General features: G+C 33.1%; 1 pseudogene; it reads left to right on the forward strand.

Moving 5' to 3' along the window:
- Window positions 1–22,860, forward strand: part of LOC139890417 (plasma membrane ATPase-like) — a 37,666-nt pseudogene extending 14,806 nt beyond the window's left edge.
- Window positions 22,861–25,750: the final 2,890 nt, after the last annotated feature.

Consider the following 25,750-nt stretch of genomic DNA (forward strand, 5'->3'; position numbering starts at 1 on the left):
AATAAAAAGGCAAAGAAAGAAACTAAGTGTGGGGAGAATGTACCAAGTTATTCAATTAAAAACTATCTATCACATGTTTCTGTAAAGTTATTGCAGGTGTTTTTGTTTTAGACTAAATTAACTGTTTTACCCGATTTATTAAAGAAAGATGGATCTACACGATGAATCAATTCCATCATTAAAAGGAAGTAAAGTCTTCCGAAAAAGACACGCGCTTCTTGATTTAGGTCATGAAGTTGTCGTCCAGACCAGCTGTAGGTTGACGAAAAATCTAGAAAAGTCATCACTAAAATCAGCAGAAAATCCACGGACCTCAGCATCAAACAGGGTCGCCAAGTGGTCAGATTTATCCTAACCATGAGAAGGATTTATCTCGTACAATGGGGAGGCACCGTGCAAATTAGCTTGATAAGACTAATGAATCAAATCCCCAGAAAGGATAATCTCCTTAAAGATCAAAAATCAGCTTTTAAGACTGATATTACTCAATCCTAGAGATTGACCTTAAAGATTGAGAATTACAAACTCATGGAATTCGATGATATCTAAACTCGAGCTTGAACGAGAAAATATTTTGATCAAAAATACAAACCGATTTGTTTTCTGAAACCCATTTTCAATGCGTTCATTACCATTGAACGTAAAATCCTAGGAATTCACCTGGAATTCATTAGGTCACCTGAACCAAATCGGGTGTCAACCGTAAGAACGGTGGTTGCATAGCATGGTCGGAGACAGGACCTTGTGCCAGACCAAAAAATTATAGGATGATCTTTACTATCGCTCCTACCAAGGATAGTTCTAGCATCCGACACGTTAATAAGACCATAATCATCTGCATATCACGGGACATTGCCTTAACAGTTTCTTGTTCATCGCTTTCCTTTACAACCGGACGGTAGTTTACCGAAAGGTAATATACGGAACAAGTAAACTGGATGTGTGCTTTCCGATACCGGGATAGCAGTGGATTACACGAACCTAAAGGTTTTAGCCAAAATATTGATCCACAAATATATTTTGCAACACCGATGATGGATCAAATCAGAAAACTTATCTAGGGTAAAAGCTAGAATGAATTTTCAAAAGATCAAATGTTTTCATAAAGATCCAATTTCCTTAATGGATCTAAATTTTTATAGTCATGTGGGACTGTAAACCATATCGTTACTACCATTGTTTATACCGCCATATCAAAATCACTGATGTACAAAGTGTGAAGAATAAAGAAGTGATTCTAGTATTTCAAGACTATATTGCTTGAGGACAAGCAACGCTCAAGTGTGGGGATATTGATAAGGCTAAAAAGGAACATATATTTCATAGCATTATCCCTCAAGAAAGACAAGATTTTAGTTGCAATTGTTCTATTTTCAAGTGATATCCGTTTATATTAAATAAGTGCGAAGACAAAAGGCGAAAATGACGATTTGAAGACACAAAGGTCCAAAAAGCTAAAAAGTACAAGATACAATAAAAAAGGTTCAAATTATTGATGAGGAACGTCTAAAAACGACAAGAGTACAAGTTACAAAACGCAAAGTACACGATATAAAATTGTGCGAAAGGACGTTCGAAAATCCGGAACCGACACATGAACCAACTTTCAACGCTCAACGCAACGGATCTGAAAGTACAAGTCAACTATGCACAAGAATATAATATAATATTTAAATAATTCATAATAAGAATAATATTAAATATTAAAAAGTTGTTAATTGAGCATAGTTCAGGGGTCATAAGTGAAAATTTCAATTTATCATTTGCCTATAAAAGGCCATCTAAATCGATGATTTAGATACACCTTTTCAATTCTCTTTCTTTGTAACATATATATTTATATTTATAATATTAATTTTAATTTTAAGTTTAATAATAATTTTGGGGTAGTGTAACAAATGTTTAACGGGTTTTAAGTCGGAACTCTGTCCGTGTAACGCTACGCTATAAATAATCATTGTAAGTTATGTTCTTCCTTTTTAAATTAATGTCTCGTAACTAAGTTATTATTATGCTTATTTGAGCCGAAGTAATCGTGATGTTAGGCTAAAATATTAAGATGGGGTTATTGAACTTTGGACCATAATTAAGGTTTGGGCAAAAGACCGACACTTGTGAAAATTGGACTATTGACTATTAATAGATGGGGGGTATTGTCTAATTGAGTGACAACTCATTGGAGTCTGTCGAACCTATCTTCAAATTAATTAACCTAATAATTAATAATGATTATGGTTGTCCTATTTAGTGACGTTCATATGGAATCTGTTATAATCATTTAATTAATCAATTGGGTTGGGGAATTGATTATTCATTCTGATCAAGTGGATGAATTAATATTCATAAACTAATTAAAACAGGGGTGGATTACATATAGTGATAACTGGTGTAATTGTTGACAGAAGTGATAACTGCGTCACAGTTTAAATCCTTAATCAGTTGGAATATTTGACTTCGGGTATAAGGGTAATTTGACGAGGATACTCGCACTTTATATTTATGACCGATGGACTATTATGGACAAAAACCAGATAGACGTATCAAATAAACCATGACAATTAACCCATGGTAATAAATTAAAATCAACACGTCAAACATCATGATTACGGAAGTTTAAATAAGCATAATTCTTTTATTGTATTTCTCATCGTATCTTTATTTACTGTCATTTTATTACTCGCAATTTTATTTACTGTCATTTTATTTATTGTCATTATTTTACACACTTTAATTATCGTCATTTATCTTTGCGCTTAAAATATAGAATCGACAAACCGGTCACCAAACGGTAAAAACCCCCTTTTATAATAATAATAATACTACTTATATTTATATATTTTTGTAAAAATATAGTTTTATAAAAATATAGCGTTAAACTTCACGAGCTCCCTGTGGAACGAACCGGACTTACTAAAAACTACACTACTCTACGATTAGGTACACTGCCTATAAGTGTTGTAGCAAGGTTTAGGTATATCCATCCGTAAAATAATTAAAACTTGTGTAATATTTTGTAGTATTTCGTAGTAAAATTAATACTGTTTCGTACCCTCACGCTACAACATCAATATACGTTATATATAGATATATAACTGTTGACGCAAGAACGACGCGAAATTTGAGAATTAATGAGTAATGTTTCCCGGTATTTAGTATGGCAAATATCGCTACAAGATGTCGATGAGTACATGACAAGACTTCAATAGATAAATATAGTGATTTTTCAGAGGGATTTAAGCCAAGGAGCAACGAGGTTGATGCTACGTCTGCTGGTAATATGATGGAATATAAAAGGTTCCTCAATAACAATAAAAGAGCACGCATATATATCAAGGTTATAATTGAAATGTCCCGTTCTTATTGATTAAAAACGTTCCATATTAATTGATTTCGTTGCGAGGTTTTGACCTCTATATGAGACGTTTTTCAAAGACTGCATTCATTTTTAAAACAAACCATAACCTTTATTTCATAAATAAAGGTTTAAAAAGCTTTACGTAGATTATCAAATAATGATAATCTAAAATATCCTGTTTACACACGACCATTACATAATGGTTTACAATACAAATATGTTACATCGAATTCAGTTTCTTGAATGCAGTTTTTACACAATATCATACAAACATGGACTCCAAATCTTGTCCTTATTTTAGTATGCAACAGCGGAAGCTCTTAATATTCACCTGAGAATAAACATGCTTTAAACGTCAACAAAAATGTTGGTGAGTTATAGGTTTAACCTATATATATCAAATCGTAACAATAGACCACAAGATTCCATATTTCAATACACATCCCATACATAGAGATAAAAATCATTCATATGGTGAACACCTGGTAACCGACAATAACAAGATGCATATATAAGAATATCCCCATCATTCCGGGACACCCTTCGGATATGATATAAATTTCGAAGTACTAAAGCATCCGGTACTTTGGATGGGGTTTGTTAGGCCCAATAGATCTATCTTTAGGATTCGCGTCAATTAGGGTGTCTGTTCCCTAATTCTTAGATTACCAGACTTAATAAAAAGGGGCATATTCGATTTCGATAATTCAACCATAGAATGTAGTTTCACGTACTTGTGTCTATTTTGTAAATCATTTATAAAACCTGCATGTATTCTCATCCCAAAAATATTAGATTTTAAAAGTGGGACTATAACTCACTTTCACAGATTTTTACTTCGTCGGGAAGTAAGACTTGGCCACTGGTTGATTCACGAACCTAAAACAATATATACATATATATCAAAGTATGTTCAAAAATATATTTACAACACTTTTAATATATTTTGATGTTTTAAGTTTATTAAGTCAGCTGTCCTCGTTAGTAACCTACAACTAGTTGTCCACAGTTAGATGTACAGAAATAAATCGATAAATATTATCTTGAATCAATCCACGACCCAGTGTATACGTATCTCAGTATTGATCACAACTCAAACTATATATATTTTGGAATCAACCTCAACCCTGTATAGCTAACTCCAACATTCACATATAGAGTGTCTATGGTTGTTCCGAAATATATATAGATGTGTCGACATGATAGGTCGAAACATTGTATACGTGTCTATGGTATCTCAAGATTACATAATATACAATACAAGTTGATTAAGTTATGGTTGGAATAGATTTGTTACCAATTTTCACGTAGCTAAAATGAGAAAAATTATCCAATCTTGTTTTACCCATAACTTCTTCATTTTAAATCCGTTTTGAGTGAATCAAATTGCTATGGTTTCATATTGAACTCTATTTTATGAATCTAAACAGAAAAGTATAGGTTTATAGTCGGAAAAATAAGTTACAAGTCGTTTTTGTAAAGGTAGTCATTTCAGTCGAAAGAACGACGTCTAGATGACCATTTTAGAAAACATACTTCCACTTTGAGTTTAACCATAATTTTTGGATATAGTTTCATGTTCATAATAAAAATCATTTTCTCAGAATAACAACTTTTAAATCAAAGTTTATCATAGTTTTTAATTAACTAACCCAAAACAGCCCGCGGTGTTACTACGACGGCGTAAATCCAGTTTTACGGTGTTTTTCGTGTTTCCAGGTTTTAAATCATTAAGTTAGCATATCATATAGATATAGAACATGTGTTTAGTTGATTTTAAAAGTCAAGTTAGAAGGATTAACTTTTGTTTGCGAACAAGTTTAGAATTAACTAAACTATGTTCTAGTGATTACAAGTTTAAACCTTCGAATAAGATAGCTTTATATGTATGAATCGAATGATGTTATGAACATCATTACTACCTTAAGTTCCTTGGATAAACCTACTGGAAAAGAGAAAAATGGATCTAGCTTCAATGGATCCTTGGATGGCTCGAAGTTCTTGAAGCAGAATCATGACACGAAAACAAGTTCAAGTAAGATCATCACTTGAAATAAGATTGTTATAGTTATAGAAATTGAACCAAAGTTTGAATATGATTATTACCTTGTATTAGAATGATAACCTACTGTAATAAACAAAGATTTCTTGAGGTTGGATGATCACCTTACAAGATTGGAAGTGAGCTAGCAAACTTGAAAGTATTCTTGATTTTATGAAACTAGAACTTTTGGAATTTATGAAGAACACTTAGAACTTGAAGATAGAACTTGAGAGAGATCAATTAGATGAAGAAAATTGAAGAATGAAAGTGTTTGTAGGTGTTTTTGGTCGTTGGTGTATGGATTAGATATAAAGGATATGTAATTTTGTTTTCATGTAAATAAGTCATGAATGATTACTCATATTTTTGTAATTTTATGAGATATTTCATGCTAGTTGCCAAATGATGGTTCCCACATGTGTTAGGTGACTCACATGGGCTGCTAATAGCTGATCATTGGAGTGTATATACCAATAGTACATACATCTAAAAGCTGTGTATTGTACGAGTACGAATACGGGTGCATACGAGTAGAATTGTTGATGAAACTGAACGAGGATGTAATTGTAAGCATTTTTGTTAAGTAGAAGTATTTTGATAAGTGTATTGAAGTCTTTCAAAAGTGTATAAATACATATTAAAACACTACATGTATATACATTTTAACTGAGTCGTTAAGTCATCGTTAGTCGTTACATGTAAGTGTTGTTTTGAAACCTTTAGGTTAACGATCTTGTTAAATGTTGTTAACCCAATGTTTATAATATCAAATGAGATTTTAAATTATTATATTATCATGATATTATCATGTATGAATATCTCTTAATATGATATATATACATTAAATGTCTTTACAACGATAATCGTTACATATATGTCTCGTTTAAAAATCATTAAGTTAGTAGTCTTGTTTTTACATATGTAGTTCATTGTTAATTTACTTAATGATATGTTTACTTATCATAGTATCATGTTAACTATATATATATCCATATATATGTCATCATATAGTTTTTACAAGTTTTAACGTTCGTGAATCACCGGTCAACTTGGGTGGTCAATTGTCTATATGAAACATATTTCAATTAATCAAGTCTTAACAAGTTTGATTGCTTAACATGTTGGAAACATTTAATCATGTAAATATCAATCTCAATTAATATATATAAACATGGAAAAGTTCGGGTCACTACAGTACCTACCCGTTAAATAAATTTCGTCCCGAAATTTTAAGCTGTTGAAGGTGTTGACGAATCTTCTGGAAATAGATGCGGGTATTTCTTCTTCATCTGATCTTCACGCTCCCAGGTGAACTCGGGTCCTCTACGAGCATTCCATCGAACCTTAACAATTGGTATCTTGTTTTGCTTAAGTCTTTTAACCTCACGATCCATTATTTCGACGGGTTCTTCGATGAATTGAAGTTTTTCGTTGATTTGGATTTCATCTAACGGAATAGTGAGATCTTCTTTAGCAAAACATTTCTTTAAATTCGAGACGTGGAAAGTGTTATGTACAGCCGCGAGTTGTTGAGGTAACTCTAGTCGGTAAGCTACTGGTCCGACACGATCAATAATCTTGAATGGTCCAATATACCTTGGATTTAATTTCCCTCGTTTACCAAATCGAACAACGCCTTTCCAAGGTGCAACTTTAAGCATGACCATCTCTCCAATTTCAAATTCTATATCTTTTCTTTTAATGTCAGCGTAGCTCTTTTGTCGACTTTGGGCGGTTTTCAACCGTTGTTGAATTTGGATGATCTTCTCGGTAGTTTCTTGTATAATCTCCGGACCCGTAATCTGTCTATCCCCCACTTCACTCCAACAAATCGGAGACCTGCACTTTCTACCATAAAGTGCTTCAAACGGTGCCATCTCAATGCTTGAATGGTAGCTGTTGTTGTAGGAAAATTCTGCTAACGGTAGATGTCGATCCCAACTGTTTCCGAAATCAATAACACATGCTCGTAGCATGTCTTCAAGCGTTTGTATCGTCCTTTCGCTCTGCCCATCAGTTTGTGGATGATAGGCAGTACTCATGTCTAGACGAGTTCCTAATGCTTGCTGTAATGTCTGCCAGAATCTTGAAATAAATCTGCCATCCCTATCAGAGATAATAGAGATTGGTATTCCATGTCTGGAGACGACTTCCTTCAAATACAGTCGTGCTAACTTCTCCATCTTGTCATCTTCTCTTATTGGTAGGAAGTGTGCTGATTTGGTGAGACGATCAACTATTACCCAAATAGTATCAAAACCACTTGCAGTCCTTGGCAATTTAGTGATGAAATCCATGGTAATGTTTTCCCATTTTCATTCCGGGATTTCGGGTTGTTGAAGTAGACCTGATGGTTTCTGATGCTTAGCTTTGACCTTAGAACACGTCAAACATTCTCCTACGTATTTAGCAACATCGGCTTTCATACCCGGCCACCAAAAATGTTTCTTAAGATCCTTGTACATCTTCCCCGTTCCAGGATGTATTGAGTATCTGGTTTTATGAGCTTCTCTAAGTACCATTTCTCTCATATCTCCAAATTTTGGTACCCAAATCCTTTCAGCCCTATACCGGGTTCCGTCTTCCCGAATATTAAGATGCTTCTCCGATCCTTTGGGTATTTCATCCTTTAAATTTCCCTCTTTTAAAACTCCTTGTTGCGCCTCCTTTATTTGAGTGGTAATGTTATTATGAATCATTATATTCATAGATTTTACTCGAATGGGTTCTCTGTCCTTCCTGCTCAAGGCATCGGCTACCACATTTGCCTTCCCCGGGTGGTAACGAATCTCAAAGTCGTAATCATTCAATAATTCAATCCACCTACGCTGCCTCATATTCAGTTGTTTCTGATTAAATATGTGTTGAAGACTTTTGTGGTCGGTATATATAATACTTTTGACCCCATATAAGTAGTGCCTCCAAGTCTTTAATGCAAAAACAACCGCGCCTAATTCCAAATCATGCGTCGTATAATTTTGTTCGTGAATCTTCAATTGTCTAGACGCATAAGCAATCACCTTCGTTCGTTGCATTAATACACAACCGAGACCTTGCTTTGATGCATCACAATAAATCACAAAATCATCATTCCCTTCAGGCAATGACAATATAGGTGCCGTAGTTAGCTTTTTCTTCAATAACTGAAACGCTTTCTCTTGTTCATCATTCCATTCAAATTTCTTCCCTTTATGCGTTAATGCAGTCAAGGGTTTTGCTATTCTGGAAAAGTCTTGGATGAACCTTCTGTAGTAACCAGCTAGTCCTAAAAACTGGCGTATGTGTTTCGGAGTTTTCGGGGTTTCCCACTTTTCAACAGTTTCTATCTTTGCCGGATCCACCTTAATACCTTCTTTGTTCACTATGTGACCGAGGAATTGAACTTCTTCCAACCAAAATGCACACTTTGAAAACTTAGCGTACAATTCTTCCTTCCTCAATACTTCTAACACCTTTCTCAAATGTTCACCGTGTTCTTGGTCATTCTTTGAGTAAATAAGTATGTCATCAATGAAAACAATGACAAACTTGTCAAGGTATGGTCCACACACTCGGTTCATATGGTCCATGAACACAGCTGGTGCATTAGTTAAACCAAACGGCATGACCATAAACTCGTAATGACCGTAACGTGTTCTGAAAGCAGTCTTTGGAATATCATCTTCTTTCACCCGCATTTGATGATACCCGGAACGTAAGTCAATCTTTGAATAAACAGACGAGCCTTGTAGTTGATCAAATAAGTCGTCGATTCTCGGTAGTGGGTAGCGGTTCTTGATGGTAAGTTTGTTCAACTCTCGGTAGTCGATACACAACCTGAATGTACCATCTTTCTTCTTGACAAACAAAACAGGAGCTCCCCACGGTGATGTGCTTGGTCGAATGAAACCACGCTCTAAAAGTTCTTGTATTTGGCTTTGCAGTTCTTTCATCTCGCTGGGTGCGAGTCTGTAAGGAGCACGAGCTATTGGTGCAGCTCCTGGTACAAGATCTATTTGAAATTCAACGGATCGATGTGGGGGTAATCCCGGTAATTCTTTCGGAAATACATCGGGAAATTCTTTTGCAATGGGAACATCATTGATGCTCTTTTCTTCAGTTTGTACTTTCTCGACGTGTGCTAGAACAGCATAGCAACCTTTTCTTATTAGTTTTTGTGCCTTCAAATTACTAATAAGATGTAGCTTCGTGTTGCCCTTTTCTCCGTACACCATTAAGGGTTTTCCTTTTTCTCGTATAATGCGAATTGCATTTTTGTAACAAACGATCTCCGCTTTCACTTCTTTCAACCAGTCCATACCGATTATCACATCAAAACTCCCTAACTCTACTGGTATCAAATCAATCTTAAATGTTTCGCTAACCAGTTTAATTTCTCGATTCCGACATATATTATCTGCTGAAATTAATTTACCATTTGCTAATTCGAGTAAAAATTTACTATCCAAAGGCGTCAATGGACAACTTAATTTAGCACAAAAATCTCTACTCATATAGCTTCTATCCGCACCCGAATCAAATAAAACGTAAGCAGATTTATTGTCAATAAGAAACGTACCCGTAACAAGCTCCGGGTCTTCCTGTGCCTCTACCGCATTAATATTGAAAACTCTTCCACGGCCTTGTCCATTCGTGTTCTCCTGGTTCGGGCAATTTCTAATAATGTGGCCTGGTTTTCCACATTTATAACAAACTACATTGGCATAACTTGCTCCGACACTACTTGCTCCGCCATTACTCGTTCCGACACCATTTGTTCCTTTCGTTCTATTAACCCCTGGTCCGTAGACCTCACACTTCGCCGCGCTGTGACCATTTCTTTTACACTTGTTGCAAAATTTGGTGCAGAACCCCGAGTGATTCTTTTCACACCTTTGGCATAGCTGCTTCTGATTGTTGTTGTTGTTGCGGTTATTATTGTTGTTGGGATGATTGTTGTAGTTGCTGTTGTTGTTGTTGTTGTTGTTGGGCCGTTTGTTGTAGTTGCGATTGATGTTGCGATTGTTGGGATAATTGTTGCGATTATTGTTGTAATTGCTGTTGTTGTTGTATTGGTGATTCTTATCACCGTTTTCCTCCCACTTTCTTTTGACTTGCTTCACATTGGCCTCTTCAGCAGTCTGTTCTTTAATTCTTTCTTCAATCTGGTTCACTAGTTTGTGAGCCATTCTACATGCCTGTTGTATGGAGGCAGGCTCGTGTGAACTTATATCTTCTTGGATTCTTTCCGGTAATCCTTTCACAAACGCGTCGATCTTCTCTTCCTCATCTGCGAATGCTCCCGGACACAATAGGCACAATTCTGTGAATCGTCTTTCGTACGTGGTAATATCAAATCCTTGGGTTCGTAACCCTCTAAGTTCTGTCTTGAGCTTATTGACCTCGGTTCTGGGACGGTACTTCTCGTTCATCAAGTGCTTGAATGCTGACCACGGTAGTGCGTACGCATCATCTTGTCCCACTTGCTCTAGATAGGTATTCCACCATGTTAACGCAGAACCTGTGAAGGTATGCGTAGCGTACTTCACTTTGTCCTCTTCAGTACACTTACTTATGGCAAACACCGATTCAACCTTCTCGGTCCACCGTTTCAATCCGATCGGTCCTTCGGTTCCATCAAATTCCAAAGGTTTGCAGGCAGTGAATTCTTTGTAGGTGCATCCTACACGATTTCCTGTACTGCTAGATCCAAGGTTATTGTTGGTATGTAGCGCAGCCTGTACTGCGGCTATGTTTGAAGCTAGAAAAGTACGGAATTCCTCTTCATTCATATTCACGGTGTGTCGAGTAGTCGGTGCCATTTCCTTCAAAATAGTTAAATGGAATAAGTTAATCATACAGAATATTAAGAGTAGTTAATAGTATTTCGTAGCATAATATGAACTCATTTATAAAAGCTTTTTCTTCATATTAGCGTTTTATAAGTTTAAATTCGGGTAGTACCTACCCGTTAAGTTCATACTTAGTAGCTAATATACAATTCAACTACTACAATTCTATATGAAAAACTGATTGTAATAATATTTCGCGTTCAAACTTTTATACAATATTTTACAAACTTACAATACCGCTTATTTTACATAAAGCATGAAATATAGCACACAATAACTTTGATACAAGATAGTTGTGAAGACAATTCTAGCTAGTACACAAGTCGTTCGGCAAAGGCAATAAAGACACGTAATTCATACGTCCAGAAACAAGTCATGCATTCTGGTTTTACTAGGACTACTTCCCATCCTTGGTCTTGTGCAACATAACCGTTATGGCCGTTGATAAGACAGCGTGTTGTAACGTCATCAAAGGGACGAGGGTTACGTAATGTCCAACAGTCCCGTAATAATCTAAAAACCTCATTTCTTACCCCAATTACCGACTCCGTCACTTGTGGAAACGTTTTGTTTAATAGTTGTAGCCCGATGTTCTTGTTCTCACTTTGGTGAGAAGCGAACATTACTAATCCGTAAGCATAACATGCTTCTTTATGTTGCATGTTAGCCGCTTTTTCTAAATCACGAAGTCCAATATTCGGATATATTGAGTCAAAATAATTTCTTAACCCGTTGCGTAAAATAGCATTTGGGTTCCCCGCAATATATGCGTCAAAGTAAACACATCGTAACTTATGGGTTTCCCAATGTGATATCCCCCATCTTTCAAACGAAAGTCTCTTATAAACCAAGACATTCTTGGAACGTTCTTCGAATGTCTTACAAACTGATCTCGCCTTAAATAGTTGTGCCGAAGAATTCTGGCCGACTCTAGACAAGATTTCATCAATCATGTCTCCGGGTAGGTCTCTTAAAATATTGGGTTGTCTATCCATTTTGTGTTTTTAAACTGTAAAATAGACAAGAGTTAGATTCATAAAAAAAATACTTATTAATACAAGCAATTTTTACATATATCATAAAGCATAAGAACACTATATTACATATATTACACCACACGAATACAACTATCTTATTCCGACTCGCTCGTTTCTTCTTCTTCGGTTTTGGTTCGTTTTGCCAAGTTTCTAGGGATATATGATGTTCCCCTAATACGAGCCGTCGTTGTCCACATTGGTTTAGAAAAACCTGGTGGTTTAGAGGTTCCCGGGTCATTGTTACAACTTAAGAACTTCGGGGGTTGTCGATACATATAAAGTTCATCGGGGTTGGAATTAGATTTCTCTATTTTTATGCCCTTTCTCTTATTATTTTCTTTTGCCTTTTTAAATTCAGTTGGGGTAATTTCTATAACATCATCGGAATTCTCGTCGGAATCTGATTCATCGGAGAATTGGTAATCCTCCCAATATTTTGCTTCCTTGGCGGAAACACCATTGACCATAATTAACCTTGGTCGGTTGGTTGAGGATTTTCTTTTACTTAACCGTTTTATTATTTCCCCCACCGGTTCTATTTCTTCATCCGGTTCCGATTCTTCTTCCGGTTCCGACTCTTCTTCCGGTTCCTCTTCGGGAACTTGTGAATCAGTCCACGAATCATTCCAATTTACATTTGACTCTTCATTATTATTAGGTGAGTCAATGGGACTTGTTCTAGAGGTAGACATCTATCACATAATATCAAACGCGTTAAGAGATTAATATATCACATAATATTCACATGTTAAAAATATATAGTTTCCAACAAAAGTTTTTAAGCAATCATTTTTCAAGTAAACACGGTCGAAGTCCAGACTCACTAATGCATCCTAACAAACTCGATAAGACACACTAATGCAAAATTCTGGTTCTCTAAGACCAACGCTCGGATACCAACTGAAATGTCCCGTTCTTATTGATTAAAAACGTTCCATATTAATTGATTTCGTTGCGAGGTTTTGACCTCTATATGAGACGTTTTTCAAAGACTGCATTCATTTTTAAAACAAACCATAACCTTTATTTCATAAATAAAGGTTTAAAAAGCTTTACGTAGATTATCAAATAATGATAATCTAAAATATCCTGTTTACACACGACCATTACATAATGGTTTACAATACAAATATGTTACATCGAATTCAGTTTCTTGAATGCAGTTTTTACACAATATCATACAAACATGGACTCCAAATCTTGTCCTTATTTTAGTATGCAACAGCGGAAGCTCTTAATATTCACCTGAGAATAAACATGCTTTAAACGTCAACAAAAATGTTGGTGAGTTATAGGTTTAACCTATATATATCAAATCGTAACAATAGACCACAAGATTCCATATTTCAATACACATCCCATACATAGAGATAAAAATCATTCATATGGTGAACACCTGGTAACCGACAATAACAAGATGCATATATAAGAATATCCCCATCATTCCGGGACACCCTTCGGATATGATATAAATTTCGAAGTACTAAAGCATCCGGTACTTTGGATGGGGTTTGTTAGGCCCAATAGATCTATCTTTAGGATTCGCGTCAATTAGGGTGTCTGTTCCCTAATTCTTAGATTACCAGACTTAATAAAAAGGGGCATATTCGATTTCGATAATTCAACCATAGAATGTAGTTTCACGTACTTGTGTCTATTTTGTAAATCATTTATAAAACCTGCATGTATTCTCATCCCAAAAATATTAGATTTTAAAAGTGGGACTATAACTCACTTTCACAGATTTTTACTTCGTCGGGAAGTAAGACTTGGCCACTGGTTGATTCACGAACCTATAACAATATATACATATATATCAAAGTATGTTCAAAAATATATTTACAACACTTTTAATATATTTTGATGTTTTAAGTTTATTAAGTCAGCTGTCCTCGTTAGTAACCTACAACTAGTTGTCCACAGTTAGATGTACAGAAATAAATCGATAAATATTATCTTGAATCAATCCACGACCCAGTGTATACGTATCTCAGTATTGATCACAACTCAAACTATATATATTTTGGAATCAACCTCAACCCTGTATAGCTAACTCCAACATTCACATATAGAGTGTCTATGGTTGTTCCGAAATATATATAGATGTGTCGACATGATAGGTCGAAACATTGTATACGTGTCTATGGTATCTCAAGATTACATAATATACAATACAAGTTGATTAAGTTATGGTTGGAATAGATTTGTTACCAATTTTCACGTAGCTAAAATGAGAAAAATTATCCAATCTTGTTTTACCCATAACTTCTTCATTTTAAATCCGTTTTGAGTGAATCAAATTGCTATGGTTTCATATTGAACTCTATTTTATGAATATAAACAGAAAAGTATAGGTTTATAGTCGGAAAAATAAGTTACAAGTCGTTTTTGTAAAGGTAGTCATTTCAGTCGAAAGAACGACGTCTAGATGACCATTTTAGAAAACATACTTCCACTTTGAGTTTAACCATAATTTTTGGATATAGTTTCATGTTCATAATAAAAATCATTTTCTCAGAATAACAACTTTTAAATCAAAGTTTATCATAGTTTTTAATTAACTAACCCAAAACAGCCCGCGGTGTTACTACGACGGCGTAAATCCGGTTTTACGGTGTTTTTCGTGTTTCCAGGTTTTAAATCATTAAGTTAGCATATCATATAGATATAGAACATGTGTTTAGTTGATTTTAAAAGTCAAGTTAGAAGGATTAACTTTTGTTTGCGAACAAGTTTAGAATTAACTAAACTATATTCTAGTGATTACAAGTTTAAACCTTCGAATAAGATAGCTTTATATGTATGAATCGAATGATGTTATGAACATCATTACTACCTTAAGTTCCTTGGATAAACCTACTGGAAAAGAGAAAAATGGATCTAGCTTCAATGGATCCTTGGATGGCTCGAAGTTCTTGAAGCAGAATCATGACACGAAAACAAGTTCAAGTAAGATCATCACTTGAAATAAGATTGTTATAGTTATAGAAATTGAACCAAAGTTTGAATATGATTATTACCTTGTATTAGAATGATAACCTACTGTAAGAAACAAAGATTTCTTGAGGTTGGATGATCACCTTACAAGATTGGAAGTGAGCTAGCAAACTTGAAAGTATTCTTGATTTTATGAAACTAGAACTTTTGGAATTTATGAAGAACACTTAGAACTTGAAGATAGAACTTGAGAGAGATCAATTAGATGAAGAAAATTGAAGAATGAAAGTGTTTGTAGGTGTTTTTGGTCGTTGGTGTATGGATTAGATATAAAGGATATGTAATTTTGTTTTCATGTAAATAAGTCATGAATGATTACTCATATTTTTGTAATTTTATGAGATATTTCATGCTAGTTGCCAAATGATGGTTCCCACATGTGTTAGGTGACTCACATGGGCTGCTAATAGCTGATCATTGGAGTGTATATACCAATAGTACATACATCTAAAAGCTGTGTATTGTACGAGTACGAATACGGGTGCATACGAGTAGAATTGTTGATGAAACTGAACGAGGATGTAATTGTAAGCATTTTTGTTAAGTAGAAGTATTTTTATAAGTGTATTGAAGTCTTTCAAAAGTGTATAAATACATATTAAAACACTACATGTATATACATTTTAACTGAGTCGTTAAGTCATCGTTAGTCGTTACATGTAAGTGTTGTTTTGAAACCTTTAGGTTAACGATCTTGTTAAATGTTGTTAACCCAATGTTTATAATATCAAATGAGATTTTAAATTATTATATTATCATGATATTATCATGTATGAATATCTCTTAATATGATATATATACATTAAATGTCTTTACAACGATAATCGTTACATATATGTCTCGTTTAAAAATCATTAAGTTAGTAGTCTTGTTTTTACATATGTAGTTCATTGTTAATTTACTTAATGATATGTTTACTTATCATAGTATCATGTTAACTATATATATATCCATATATATGTCATCATATAGTTTTTACAAGTTTTAACGTTCGTGAATCACCGGTCAACTTGGGTGGTCAATTGTCTATATGAAACATATTTCAATTAATCAAGTCTTAACAAGTTTGATTGCTTAACATGTTGGAAACATTTAATCATGTAAATATCAATCTCAATTAATATATATAAACATGGAAAAGTTCGGGTCACTATAATAATAAGGTTGATTCGAACGAAAAATCGAAGTTGACTTGCTGGAGCTGTGACAAAACTGGCTAATTTGAAAAGGAATTGCAAAGTTATTTTCAGTAATAACAACGCTAAAGGAGCTAGCACAAATACGTGTTAATCGTTTACTCAGGTTCCGAGTGTTTTCCGGTGCATAACTATATGCATAGTCTTTCCTTCCGTGGATGAGATGCGGTTGGTTCATTCTCTCGATTGAGGTGTTTTCAAGAATCATGAAAGGTTTGAACGCAAATTTGAATCGTCGAGATACAAATGAGGTTTAAGATGAAATCAAGTGGCAAGCTTGAAGAAGTATTTAGTTTCATAAGTTATGATCAATATTTTAATTCGTTTTAATTGTCCAATGTTAGCAGTCCACAGTTAGTAGTCCACAGTTAGTAGTACGTATATAGTTTAATATATAATTTGACGTATCGTGACCCATTGTACAACGTATTGTCTCAGAATTAATCCGACGTATTGTGTACATGTGTCCCGACTTAAAGTGCGTAAAAGTAAATAACAGAAATTAAATGACGATAAATAAAATTGCGAGAATATAAATTGCGATAATTAAATTGCGATAAATAAAATGTAACCAGTTAGCTAGGAATAGTTAGCGTGGATTCTTAAAAAAATTTCAATTAGTTAATTCGTTGGTTTCTAACAAATTTTATTTTGTCCAATGTTTTCTTCATTATGCCACTTGTTGGATTCTGATAGGTCAAAATCCAAATATGAAATTGAATGAAAATGGTTATTCTACGGTGAACGGATCTGTATATTTGTGGATGTAAATAGGATAGTAAATGACTGTTGAATCAGATTCGAAGAATGTACCGTGTAACTGATTAATGTGAAATCTAAATATTCCTCGGGTATTACCTACCCGTTAAAATATTTTCACCATTAACAGTCTGTACAAAAGGATTTTTAATTACTATCTATATGAAAATATACTTGCATATATATTTTCTTCAGATGTAATCATGGATTTAATGAGTCAATAAGATATTAAACTCATTTGATTTATCGTTACTACTAGATTACATAATCTCTAAAACTTTAGAAATTACATAATCGCCATGTCGAGCGAAGATAATCGATGTAGAACGATATGTAGAACGAAGATAAAGTAGATAGAACGATACGTAGAACGATGATTATTCTCGAGGTACAGAATGAGATGTTGAGGCGTATGATGTTGAAACTTGGGTTGTTAGTGGTACTGGTGCTGATGCTGGTAGGTTTTGCACCATATTTCTAAAGCTACGACTCGAGCACGAAGTTCGTTGACTTCTCCTATTATTCCGGGATGATTGTCGGTAGGAACGGGCGAGTGAATAAGGTTTTGAGATGGTATATAATCATAACGAGATACTCTGGAAGTGAGAGAGAAAATGGTATTACGAACAGGTTCGCCGGTAAGTGTTTCAGGTTCTTCACCAAGAGGTGAATTCGGTTGATGAAAGGGATCGCCTTCTTCTCGCCTCCACTGATTAAGTCGACTACGAACTCATCAGATGAATTGGGGATGGCTGATTGATTGATTCATTCTGGTGACGCTGCTTTCGGAGCTGGAGTGGGACTCCATATCGGAATCCGAGGGACTTGATCTAATGGTGAGTTCCATTGCGTACGATTGAATAAAGGATTTTTCGATATGAAATGATTTTCGGATATCGGATGATATTCTAATTATATAGAATACCTATACATAGTACAGAAAATCTCGTAGATTACGAAGAAAAATAAGGAAACGTGTCAGATAAAGTCTACAGTAACAGATACGCTAAGCTATGAATTAGCAGATACGCTAAGATATGAATTTATCTGTACACTATCTATCAAATAAGTGCGGAAGTCGTGTCTAGACTTAGGAATGATAAGCAGGTAATTTTCCACTAGGAATGATAAACAATACTTATAATATGCAGCTAAGGTCGAAGTCCAGACTCGCTAATGCATCCTAACAACTATCAGTTAGACACACTAATGCAAGACCTGGTTCGCTAAGACCAACGCTCTGATACCACCTGTGATAACCCGTCCTTATCCCCCTGGACGAAATCATCAACATCTGGTCCCATTGCGATGATTGACTCCAAGTAATGTCCTTAAAATGAGCAAATGCGCAGCGGAAGACTTAATTCGTACCTGAGAATAAACATGCTTAAAAGTGTCAACCAAAAGGTTGGTGAGTTCATAGGTTTATCATAACAATCATTTCAATATATTAATAGACCACAAGATTTCCGTTATCATAAACATAATACACTCGCAAGTGTATGAAAAGCATTCTAAGTGGTTGAGCACTTGGTAACTATACTTAACATTTAATCAACGTCGCATATTCCCTTTATTATGAAATCTCACTACACCGTACCAAGTGTAGTCACCAAAACGAAGTACTGTGCAACCGTTGAATACTGGTCGTCCAGTCCGGTTGGGGTTGTCAGGCCCGATAGATCTATCAACAGGATTCGCGTTTACAATACCCATGTAAATAGTAGTTACCAAGCTACAGGGAAGTATGCCAGTGGTACAACTCAACGTAGAATATATTTTTAAGTACTTGTGTCTATTTTGTAAACATTTATAAAAGCAGCGCATGTATTCTCAGCCTAAAAATATATATTGCAAAAGCAATTAAAAAGGGAGCAAATGAAACTCACCATACTGTATTTTGTAGTAAAAATACGTATGACGTCAGTTAATAAGTGTAGGGTTGGTCTCAAATTCACGAACCTATATTAGTCATACATATTAACACATATAACAGTAATCGAACATATTTATTTATATATTATTAGATACTTAATTGTTATTTTAATTAGGTCTTTCATTAATAACCTTTTTAATTATATTTATTAATATTTATTATAAAAGTTTTAATATCATTATGTTATGTGTAGTAAATATAATTTTATATACTATTAGTTATTTGATAAAATAATATTGATGATAGCAATAAATAAAAGTTGTTTTATTTTATAATAATAATAATAATAGTTATTATGATAATAATTTTGATAATACTAAAAATATTAATATTAATGTCAAAATACTAATAATGATAGTGCTAATATTAGTTTTGATAAAAATTATAATTTCTCTAATAATGATAATAATAATAGTAAAAATGATACTTTTGATATAAATGATAATTTTTAATAAAAATGATACTAATAATAATATTAATGATATTATTAATAATAATTTTAATAATACTAATAATAATAATAATAATAATAATAATAATAATAATAATAATAATAATAATAATAATAATAATAATAATAATAATAATAATAAAAATAATAATAATAATGTTACCTCAAAAAAATAGGCTTTTAAAATAACGCCACTGCCCGAGTTCGAACTCGAGACCTTTCGTTTCATACAAACACCCTTAACCCTCCAACATTTCATTCATTTCTATTAGAACTAGGATATTAAATTCGTTTAACCCACGATTCATTTTCTCCTTCTTCTTCAACAAACCCAAAACTATTCATCATTTTCATTTCGCTTCATCATTGTCATTTACATCCTAATCATCATCGAAATCACTCGCATCATCACTCATTATTATAATTCATTGTCATCGTTTTTATACATCATTAAAACCCATGATTATAACATAATCATAATTATAATCATAAGTATAATCATAGTTATGATCCCAAGTATAATCATATCGTCTACTCGTTTCTTTAATCCTTCTCGCCATCATACAGTCCTTTATCACAAATATACAACCTATGCGTAATATTATATGTATCATCATAATCATCTTATTTGTCCCACCCGTAACCAACTCGACTCACCCTCTTTCTCTTTTATTATTGTTTTAATTCCCACTTGGTCCACCATTTCATTATTTATCTTTCTGTTTCAATAACATAATCGTGCTCTCATGAAACATCATTATCAAATTACCATTATTAACTAATCAATATTACTTTTGTTTGTTTATCAATTATTCGGATGTACAGGAAAATAGAAAACAGAAAATACTCGTACATATGTGTATGTGAGATGATGATGAAGATGGTTGCAAGAGGTGGTAACGGTTGTAGGTTAGAGTGGCTATTGTTGTAGCTGAAACAGACCGAAGGTTAATCAAGAAAAATGATAGCGATGATGTGGCTGTGTTGGACGATTTAGAATGTGGAAGTTCACGGTGGAGAGGTGGTTTGTGGGTGGTGTTGGTGGCCGGTTGTATGGGCTAGTGTGACGGTTTGATTGTAGTGGACAAAGGTGGTGATTTGCGATGGAGAATAGAAAAGAAAAATACACGCAGCAGCAGCTGCAGTAACCATAGCAATAACAGAAAAATTATGGCGGTTGTGGTGGTTCCTGGCGGTGAACATTAACAGCGAACCAAGAATAGTTGCAGACGGTTTAGATGGCATTTGGAGATTGTAACAGCAGCAGTAGGTGTGATCGTGGTGGTTAAATGGGTTGTGTTAGGTTCTATCGAGCAAAAGGGCTGCTTATGGGTTGATGAATCGATGGTTTGTTGTGATAATGAGTGACGGTGGTGCTTATGTGTTTGGTTGAGTTGAACCAGGAAACTAAAACGAATATATAGCAGGCGTCTAGTAGCAAGTGTCAGAAAGTTTGTGTGGTGGCGTAAAGATGATACATACTACTAAGTGATAGTTGTGCGGTTGTAGTAGTGGTGATAGAAGGTGGCCGGTGGCGTTTATAGGCTTTAGGGTAGCGAGATGATGTGAGTTGAGGTAGTAGTCGGGAAGGTGATGATTGATGTATTTTTACTATGATGAATTAATCGGTGGTGATGTTTGTAGATTGAAGGTGAAGATGATGGCGGTTTGTAGCGGTAGAAGGTGGTGAATTATTTGGGCTGTGGTGTTTGTCTAATATTTGAACAAGAACAAGAAGAAGGATTGATTAGATGCAGATGGTTTCAATCTCTCTCTATATATCATTTATATATATATATAAAAGTAATATTAGTAATATAATAATATATTAAAATATTAAATTAATCAATGGTGAAAAAAAAAACGTGCATGAGTGAATGAAACTTTAAAACAGTAAGCAACCTCCTTTTTCAACTCTTGTGCCGACAGTGTATTAGGGTATTATATCGTGCTCATTGCTAAACAGTTAAGATATAAAAGTGTCCCTAAAAATCTCAAATTTTCAGATTAAACATATTTAATTATTTCACTCATTACCTGTTTGAAACCCGATCAAAAAGGTAAAAAAATTATTTATTTTCTGTTCCGATTTATGTGTACGGAGTACTAATATTTAAACTTAAAAATGTAAAAATATTTTTAACAAATCTAAGATCTTTGTAATTAATTTACAGTCAAACTTTTATCTTAATCATTCATGAACATGTATTAAATCTATATGAACGCTAACGAAATATCAACCGAGTATTACTGACGTTTACTAATTAAGCTCGAATTCATTAAATTTTAATATGTTCTCTTTCTATATATAAACAGTGTTAAATAACAAGTTTAACTACTAAAATAATATATTATATATTCTTTAAACAAATAGATTATTTATATATTTACAAGTAATATTTATACACCTAATTATATATATATATATATATATATATATATATATATATATATATATATATATATTATCTATATATTTATAATAATAGTTTTATTATATCGCGTATAATTTTACATATTTATTTCCAACAAATAAATCATATATTATTTCAAATAATATTTCAAATTATAATATTTAGATACATATGTATCTATTTACAAATAATTGCTCGCGAATCATCGGGAATGGTCGAAAGTTAAACGAATATATAAAATAGTTCAAAATTTTTGTGACTCAACATTACAGACTTTGTTATTGTGTCGAAACAATATAAAGATTAAGTTTAAATTTGGTCGGAAATTTCCGGGTCGTGACAGAAGCTCAATGGGCCACGGCTCAACGTACATTGCACGGTCTCCAAGCACCAAATGCAAACGAGATCTTGAGTGACAAAAGCGAATATAGAGAGGTATCAGAACTTGCAGAACAAGCTAAGAGATGTGCAGAGGTGGCTAGGTAAGTTTCTAAGTTTTTGACCTGTCCAAATGGGCGGGCCAAGTTAACAAACTAAACCCGAGTATGAAGTAAAACAGAAAATATCTAAGTGTCATTTAAAGCTGTTCAACGTCTTAAAATGAATTATTGATGTGATATGTTCTGATTGTCAAAAAAACAGAAAAATTATTAGGAGGTCAAATGACTCGACCATTTGGACCTACAGATTACATAATTTAACTATTTCGAACGATCCTAGATTTCATATATAGAATTGTGCAGGTTGAGGGAGCTTCACACACTAAAAGGGCATGTTGAATCCCTAGTGAAGCTAAAGGGCCTCGATATTGAAACTATCCAACAACACTACACAGTTTAGTTCATCGAAGGCATAATTTTTGGAGAAGATAAAAATAAGAATTAGGAAATCAAGATCTCGAGAAGGTCTGTTTTTCATGGAAGATCATCATAACCGAGATGCGGGAATAAAGCCAGCTGATGAGATCGGGCTATACCCGATTGGCAATAGGCAAAACAAAGTTTATTCATTTTCTACTTGTATTCAGTAAATTCAGTATCAATTTTGTTCAATGAATGTCATCTATAGTACTTGGTACCTTTATTTTGAAGCCATGTTTAAATTATCTGCAACCTGAAAAGAGTAATCTATACATAAAAACAAACTAATCAAGATTCTGCAGATCTTAATGACCCTCGAAGCTTAATAGGTACAAGTGGGATCAACGAATGTAAGACATCCGTTATCAATGGTCTAATAACTTGGTTCTGGTTGTACTCATACCACAGCTAGAGCACCAACCTGTATGATTAAGTTCAACTTATTTCAAGTTTAAATAATATGACTGCACAATTTTTAAGGTGAAATACTGGGTTATTTTTAACAGGTAAAAGCTCTAGAAGTGCAACTCCAAAAGCATAAACATCACTCTTATGGTTAAGCTTACCTGTCAAAACGATGTCTAAACACAACCAACCAGAATGTTCCAAATGTGATGAAGGGACCCGTCCTAATCCATTCGGACGAAGTCCATATCGATTATAAACGATTCACAACAGTTGATTACATCGCGAGGTACTTGACCTCTATATGATACATTTTACAAACATTGCATTCGTTTTTGAAAAGACAATCTTTCATTACATCGAAAGTTGACGGCATGCATACCATTTTATAATATATCTAACTATAATTGACTTAATAATAATCTTGATGAAATCAACGACTCGAATGCAACGTCTTTTGAAATATGTCATGAATGACTCCAAGTAATATCTTTAAAATGAGCATTTGCACAGCGGAAGACTTCTTTCATACCTGAGAATAAAAATGCTTTAAAGTGTCAACCAAAAGGTCGGTGAGTTCATTAGTTTAACATAAATAATCATTTCCATCATTTTAATAGACCACAAGATTTTCATTTCACATAAATATACGTCCCATGCATAGAGACAAAAATAATCTTTCTTATGGATTGAACACCTGGTAACCGACATTAACAAGATGCATATAAGAATATCCCCAATCATTTCGAGAAATCCTTCGGACATGATAAAACAACATCGAAGTACTAAAGCATCTGGTACTTTGGATGGGGTTCGTTAGGCCCAATAGATCTATCTTTAGGATTCGCGTCAATTAGTAGATCGGTTTACTAATTCTTAGGTTACCAAGCAAAAGGGGCATATTCGGCTTCGATCATTCACCCATATAATGTAGTTTCAATTACTTGTGTCTATTTCGTAAAACATTTATAAAAAATTGCGCGTGTATTCTCAGCCCAAAAATATAAAGGGTAAAAAGGCAAATGAAACTCACAGTACTGTATTTTGTAGTAAAAATACATATGATGACTTTGAACAATGCAGGGTTGGCCTCGGATTCACGAACCTATATCATTTGTATATTTATTAATATACATAATTGTAATTGAACAAATATATATGTATTTACTATTAGTGATATAACTTTTATATTATTAACTTATATATATATTTTTCATTATTTCATTAAGTGTATTCTTTTTGTATATAAAAAGCATTAGTATGGTTAAGTTATGTATGTTAAATATATATATATATATATATATATATATATATATATATATATATATATATATATATATATATATATATATATATATATATATATCATTTGTTTGTCGAAATTAGTAATTGTAATAATACTCAAATTAATATTTGTAATGGTAAAAATGATAATAATTGTTATTACTAATAAAAATAATAACGTTTATGAAAATAATAACATAATGTATTGTTTCCAAATGGTAATATTATTAATAATCCTAATTCTAATATTAATAATAATAATATTAACGATAATAATAATACTTATAATAATATTAAATACATTAGTTTTTAATAAAAAAGAAAAGTTTACTAACTAAGATAATGAAAATAATACTTCTGATAATTACACCTAATACTTAATAATAACGACCTCATTGCTAATGATAATATTAATAACAATACTGCTTACTAATACTACTAATGGTAATAATATTAGTAATAATAATAATAATAATAATAATAATAATAATAATAAAAATAATAATAATAATCACCATAATGGAAATTATAATCATAAATGATATCTAATACTTATATCAATAATAATAATAATAACTAGTAGTCTATATCTAATATTAATAATAACCATAATAATACTAATAATAATTGTGATAATTATAATACTCATAATAACACTAATTAATTATAATCCTCATGGTAATAATATTCATATTATCAGTATTATTATATAATAACAATCAATAATAAATGTAACAATAATAATAATAATAATAATAATAATAATAATAATAATAATAATAACAATAATAATAGTAATAATGATAAAAACAATAAGAATAATAAAAACTACCTTAAGAGTATAATCTCCCCCCAAAAATAAATAAAACAGTCTCTGCCGGGACTCGAACTCGCGACCACCCGCTCACCTGAATCAACACTTAATCACTCGTCCGAACCATTTTATCTGTTTTAAACCATATCGATAAAAACAATAAGAATAATAAATAAACCATTTTATATATACTTATTCTTATCTGTATATATATATATATATATATATATATATAGGGGCAGGATCAATGGGGAAGTAACCAATCGGGGGGAAGCAAATTTTTTTTTTTTCGTTTTTTTTGAATTTTTTTTCCAGGCATCAAGATCACACGAAAATATGAACATTTAGAAGAGACACTTCGTGATGA

The sequence above is a fragment of the Rutidosis leptorrhynchoides genome, chromosome 2 (assembly GCF_046630445.1).
Source record: "Rutidosis leptorrhynchoides isolate AG116_Rl617_1_P2 chromosome 2, CSIRO_AGI_Rlap_v1, whole genome shotgun sequence".
In the NCBI taxonomy this organism is placed as follows: Eukaryota; Viridiplantae; Streptophyta; class Magnoliopsida; order Asterales; family Asteraceae; genus Rutidosis; species Rutidosis leptorrhynchoides.